The 6,554-nt window shown below is 41.9% G+C and overlaps 1 pseudogene; it reads right to left on the bottom strand.

Annotated features, from left to right (window-relative positions):
- Positions 1-2,323: 2,323 nt before the first annotated feature.
- Positions 2,324-4,177, bottom strand: LOC101552066 (THO complex subunit 5 homolog; annotated as a pseudogene).
- Positions 4,178-6,554: the final 2,377 nt, after the last annotated feature.

Raw genomic sequence — 6,554 nt, 5'->3', positions numbered from 1 at the left:
ATTGCTCTAGAAGACAGGTGAGGAATTAATTAGTACAGAAAACGGCCTCTATATTTGAATAAGTGAAAAGAGATGGGGTTTAGGATTATGTAACTGAAGATAGATGAGGTTTAAAGTCACATTTCAACACTAGATTTAGACATTTATTGAAGAATACATATGGAGACAAGGAAAAATAGTTCAGTGCCTTAGAATACCTACTGTGCAAGTATGTTCTCTGCCATCTGGGATTCCTGGCAGAACAGGCAATATCCAGTGTGGCTCAGCCAGGTGTGTGGAAGCACAAAAATGGGTTCGATTCTCAGCATATACCATGACTAAAAAGACACACAAGCACCCTAGTCAGGAAGTGTATACTCTGGTGAGCTAGTGCAGGGGCATTGCAACTCCTTGTGAGCACCACAACAATGATGTGTGTGTTTTGACTAAGTTGGTCGCCATCTATAAGCATCACAACTGGAGTGTGAACCATGACCCACACTGTAGACGAGTGTACAAGTATCACCCGCCGCTTGATGCATAATGCCCAGCAAACACTACAAGTAAAACTACGTAAAATGTACAGACACCAAGAACTTGTGCAAGTTCTGGTCACCACAGCATTAGCATCAATAAGAACAGTAAAAGGAAGGAGGAGGGAGTGAATAAAAATCAACACAATTAATATTGAAAAAGAAAGATCAAGATGTGTAGATACAGACACATTAATATTCAATGGCTGCAATAAAGTCATAGGTTCAAGTCATTTGAGGTCTAAATTGTAGTTTGTCTCTATTAGAACCACAGAAATGTTTTTTGAAATGTGTGATTTTTTTTTCATTTAGAAATCATAATTTCTGGGTAAAGCAAGGCAATAATCATGTGGAGAATTTTTATATCTACCTTTGAATAGTTATGTACATTTTAAGTAATTATATATCTTTTATAACAAAGAAAAATGTTGCTGAAAAGATTACTTAACAGTTCTGACACAGCAGGTAGGGCGCTTGCCTTGCAGGCTGCCAACCCAGGTTCGATTCCTATGCCCCTCTCGGAGAGCCCCGCAAGCTACGAGAGTATCTAGCCCACTCGACAGAGCCTGGCAAGCTACCCATGGCTATTCGATATGCCAAAAACAGTAACAACAAGTCTCACAATGGAGACGTTACTGGTGCCCGCTTGAGAAAATCGATAAGCAATGGGATGACAGTGACAGTGACAAATGACAGTTCAGAAGTATTTCTAGCCAGCATTTCTCCATTTCAACTCTTTGTAACAACTTTTCTCACTGCTTTAGGACTCAGTACAAATCTAAATATAGCCTTCTCATTTATCAACTACTGACTTTTGAAAAAGAAATTAAATCGATCTTTATTATTCTGCAACCTCATCTTTCATAACAAAACAATTCTGGAGTTTCACTGAGACTAAAAATGTTATAAAATATTACTAATCATATTGTCATAGATGATATTCTTATATGCATTTACATTTATAACCCCCCAACTTCCTTAGAGGAATTTTAAAATCATCTCATGCTTGTCTTGTATTATTTCATCATTTTATGTCATTTATGTTTCCCGCCTCTCTCTTTGACCAAGATGATTTCAAATTTAACCACTCACACAATAATGCACTTTTGAAATTATTCAAATGTTGAAAGTAAAAACAACTGCATTAAATCTTGCAGGTTCATTGCAATGCATCTCAGAAACTAACTCTTGCTAATTTGGAAAATGTTTGCAAGTAAGAGCTATAGTTCACTCTATCATATTTATATTCTCTTTCCAAATCCTGCTCCAACCTAAAATATTATGGCTATGATCAAGCAGACAAGTCATTTTAATATTTCTTAAGCAAAAGTATTCTAATAACCCCAGAACATTGCACACAAAATAGCTCTCTTGGTCCCTCAAATCGCTTCCTCAGTATTTCTGTTGTCTTCTTTACTTCCAAGCAACAGTAAGCTCTTTGTGTCGCTAAGGTTACGTTTTCTCACTTATGTAAAGAAGTCTATTATTTTATGCCTCAAGAAATGCTGTATTTAATGCTGTATTGACCAGAATCCTTAATATCTATAAGTTTATTTATTTCCTATTTCTTTTCTTTTCTTGCTTTTTTTTGTCAAGTGACAAAAAAACGTTTTTAATAGTCTGAAATACACACACACGCACACGCACACACACACACACACAAAACAAAACAAAAAAACCCTGTCTTTAGAGAATGACAAGAGCCACATGTGGGCAAGAGCTAAAAGCGAAGCGTGGCATGTGGGGGGACTCTGGAGTGGGGAAAAGGGCAGGCAGGCAGGCAGTCCGTGATGACTTGAGGATGGCTCAAGTCATCCTTGAGGATGGCTACATTTAAAAGGCTTCATCGTGGTAGGACCTCTAAAAAGCCACAGGCACATTTCTTCTGTAGAAATTCCTTGGGCCCCTCCACTCTGTTGTGGCTTTTTGTTCCCAGGTAGATATCCAGCAGCACGCACAGCTGCTGCAGCTGGTTGGTCAAGAGTTGGTGGCTGGCCTGTTGCACAGCTCCGTATCGCACACATTCGCGCCTCCCTCTCCATGGCCCGAATATTGTCATCATTGCTGATGGTTATTTTTCCCCTTTCCAGCTCAGACAATGCTAGAAGATAGGAGGGATGGAACGGTTGTCAGGATCCAAAACCACAGCGTCTTGTAGTTTGGTTGTACCCCTTTCCAGGAGTGCCATGTAGTAGAGATTGGTGTCCATAGCTGGTCCTGCCTCCGCGATGTCTTTGGTGAAATGCAGTTCCAGGTAATCTTCATAAGCGATAGTCACCTGCTTGAACAGGCGAGAAATGACCTTTGTAGGGAAGAGCTACTGGCAGTTGTTGGTAACCAGTACAATGCCGTGTTCCAGAGATGCGAATTGTTTGTGAAGGGTCATGTGGACTGCACCCTGGTCCTCAACAGCTTTGTGATGCTCTCCAGATGGTTGGAGCCCAGAGAATGGTCAGTGAACACTGTGTGTGGGGGCTTCTCTTTGGGGAAGTGGAGGCCACCCAAGTTCTGTACCCACAAATATGGGTGACCTTGGTCAAGTGCATAGTTTTGCAGTGAGGATGCCTACTTTCTCAAACTGAGACTGACCGGCTGGATTTGGAGTTTTCTTTCCATGACCCCCAGGAGAAAGGCAGTGCAGGGCTGAGTCAGGAAAGAGCAAGTCCCCTGCACATGAGGTGACCAGCTCCAAGGCTGATGTCACTTTAGCTTTTACGCGCATGATGTTGAGTTTCATGAAGCAATAGAAAGTCCGGTGAATCACACTGTCATCTTTGCACTTCAAGTCCAGTATGGCAGGCCTGGTTTGTTTCTCTTCAACATCTGAGTAACTCTGATCATCTTGGGAGTCCTCAGGAGCCTTGGCTTCACCCACAGTGCCTTCCACAGGCACCATGTCTTACCACAAGACACCCCATACGCAGTGACCTCTACAAGGAGAACATAGAGGTTGAGGCAGCACGTGTCTATTTCATACTGTTTGCGAACTAGTACCCCTGCACTGGGAGGGATGCCTGCAGGATGCTGTTGAATTGGGGCTGGAGGCCACTCAGACACTCCTTCTTCACCTCAATCTTCTTGAGGATCTTTTCCTTGTTGGAGGGGGACTCGGTACTTCTCTGCCAGCCTTTCCTGATGCTCCCGGTCCAGATATGCCAGGGTTTGCTGGTGAGGGTCTCCCATGGTGACTTAGCATCTCTACTGATCAAATCAATTTATCCATGCTTTGATTTCAACGACAGACAGTTGGTGGCCTCCTTCTGCAGCTGCATCGCCTCATGCAATGGTTCTGCAGCTGCAGGTGGTATGCTTCTACTCGCTGCTGGCTCTCTTCGGTTTGATCTCTTCCTTTGTCAATCTGATGTGGGTAAATCGGTCACGTTTCTTTAGGGTCAGGAAGTGGACACAGTTCTGGATCCTCCGATTTTGGATCTCAACTGCCATGTCCTTGCCTCCCTGGCTTTTTCAGATCCTGGATTTCAGCCATGAGCCTCTGCAACTCGTAGTCACTGCCAGGGCCACACGGGTTTACTTCATCACCTCACTGTAATATTTACAGTACTTACCCTCTTGCTCGGCAGTTTCACTTCCCTACTGTTGGGGCTCCATCCTCCATCACTTCAAATCGCCCTGGCCTTATGTTTCTTGCTCAATTCTGATGACATGGTTGTTTAGCAGGAGGAAATCGCAGAGATCTTGAGCTTTCCCTAGTTTTTTTTTATATATATTTCTTAACGGAAAGACAGTTTGGAGAAAAAGATATTAGATGAAAGATAGAAAGAGGGCAAGAAATTTATAGACAAAAAGGGAAAATTTTATTAGGAAATATTTGGTTTGGTTTGCTACTGGGTAACTGAACCTTGCCTTCGTGGCATCTCTGGGTAAAATTGGGGAGATTACTTAGCTGTGCCAATTTAAAATTAAATCTTTTAAATTTAAAAGTAAAGTCCATTCTAGTAAACCTGCATAAAAATGAATCAACGATATTCATTATTCTTAATATTTTTAGCTTTACAGAAGTAGGAATAAATTTTCAGGTGTCCTTTCATAAAATTCTTTTAAAATGTGTTATTAGGGGATGTGGTGTCACCAGCAGGTCAACCTGTTCCTGCGGGGCGAGTACATCAGCAGCCTTCAGGATTCCTGATACCCCAAAATTGCCGCTGTGCCTCTGGCTGGATCCCAACAACTTGGGGTCAAGTTTACCAAGAAATCAAACAGCCAAAAGTTAGGTAAGTGGGAGCCACACACACAAACCACCTCCAACTTAGCTATACAAGCTTATTTTTTGACCTTACTTCAGAGACCCCTAGATAAATCTCGAAAGACATCAGAAGCCGAAGTTAAGCTTGGACCCACGCATGGCTCAACAGACTGGGGTAAATTAGAGGGGGGTGGGTTGGCCTGGGACCCACTTGGGCAGAACCCCTGGCAGCCGCTTGATTCCATAATCCAAAATCACTGCCATACCCTCGTCCTGACTCCACTGTCTCAGGACGGACCTAAGCAGGATATAATCTGTTGAAAATTCTGGTATTTGGGTTTTGTGACTGAAATCTCCAGACTTTCTCAGAGTTGGGATGGGCTACCTTCCCTCACCTCCCTGTACTTCCAGAAGCCCCAGCAGTCACATCTACCCCAAATCTGTCGCCCAGTTGAAAAACAACTCCAGCCTTACCATCTTGATAAAAATACCAAATGCTCTACACAAACACCATGACCTCTTAGCTCCTGTATTGCAAACCATAATGCACAAAAGAAAAAGGCAAGAGAGGGCAAGAAGGAAAGTGCCTCCCATAGAGGGAGGCTGGAAGTAAGGGGTAGGAGATTGGGAAACGGTGTTGGGGAAACAGGGACACAGGTGGTAGGGAAGGTACTGGTGGAGGGTTGGGAGCTGGATCATTGTATGACTGAAATCCAATTATGACAGTTTTGTAATGGTCTATCTCATGCATATCCAATTAAAAAAATTTTTTAAAGTAATGTGGAATTTTGATCTCCATTGAATCTAGTTATGAAATCTAAACCTCATAATAAAAGATGCAGTTTTTCACAAAAATAAATAAATAAATAAAAAGTAAAGTGGAGTTCATGCCCAATTCAATCAGCTTAATTAATTGCTGAATAAATAGCAGTACTCCTACACTCAAACAAATGTTATTAAAGAACCACGATATGTAGATTTACAAAGTTACTGAGAGTTGGAGTTTAGCCAGCATTCTAACCCCAATCCCATCCATATGTATGGACATATGTATGGGTGTCAGTATTTCTACACCAGTGCCCCAGGTTCCCTTCACCCCTCCCCCACCTGCCACCTGGACAGGCACGTTTTTAAGTTTTGTTGTTGTGGTTTGGATTTCATGTTCTCAGTGTTGTTGACTTTGTGGTTTAGATATGCCACTTATACCACTCCTCTGCACCTCCGATGTATTCATGGCCCTTAACCCTGTCCCCTCCATAACTTCCTGACTGCCTCTTCTTACTTCCCTCTCAATTTCTTTCCTTCTCATCCCTATATTCTGGAGTCCAAGGTGATCTCGGCATCCCCCTTTTCTGCGTTGCATTTCCTTGTTCAGTTATTCTATATAACAAAGATCAATTAAATCATCTTGTATTTTTCCCATTTTTGGCTTAATTCACTCAATATCATACCTTCCAGTTTTGAACCGCAATTGCAGAAAATTGCATGAATTCATTGTTCCTCCTAGCTGCATACTATTCCATTGTATATATACCACATTTTCTTAACCCATTCATCTGTTGTGGGATCCCTAGGTCAACTCCATATCTTATCTATTGTACAAGGTGCTACCATGAATAATTATGCACTTGTGTCCTTCATAATTAATCTTTTTTGACCCGAAGGGTGGATATCCAAGAGTGAAAATTCCGGGTCATATGACAGCTCAACTTTTAGTTTACTGAGAAATCTCCATACTGTTTTCCATCAGGGTTAAATCAGACATTCCAACCAGAAGTTAATGAGAGATCCTTTTACCCAACATCCCTGCTAAGATTGGTTGTTCTCAATATTATTGA

The sequence above is a fragment of the Sorex araneus genome, chromosome 2 (genome assembly GCF_027595985.1).
Source record: "Sorex araneus isolate mSorAra2 chromosome 2, mSorAra2.pri, whole genome shotgun sequence".
In the NCBI taxonomy this organism is placed as follows: domain Eukaryota; kingdom Metazoa; phylum Chordata; class Mammalia; order Eulipotyphla; family Soricidae; genus Sorex; species Sorex araneus.
Note: the sequence above shows the minus strand (reverse complement) of the source record. Positions and strands in the feature narration are given on the sequence as shown.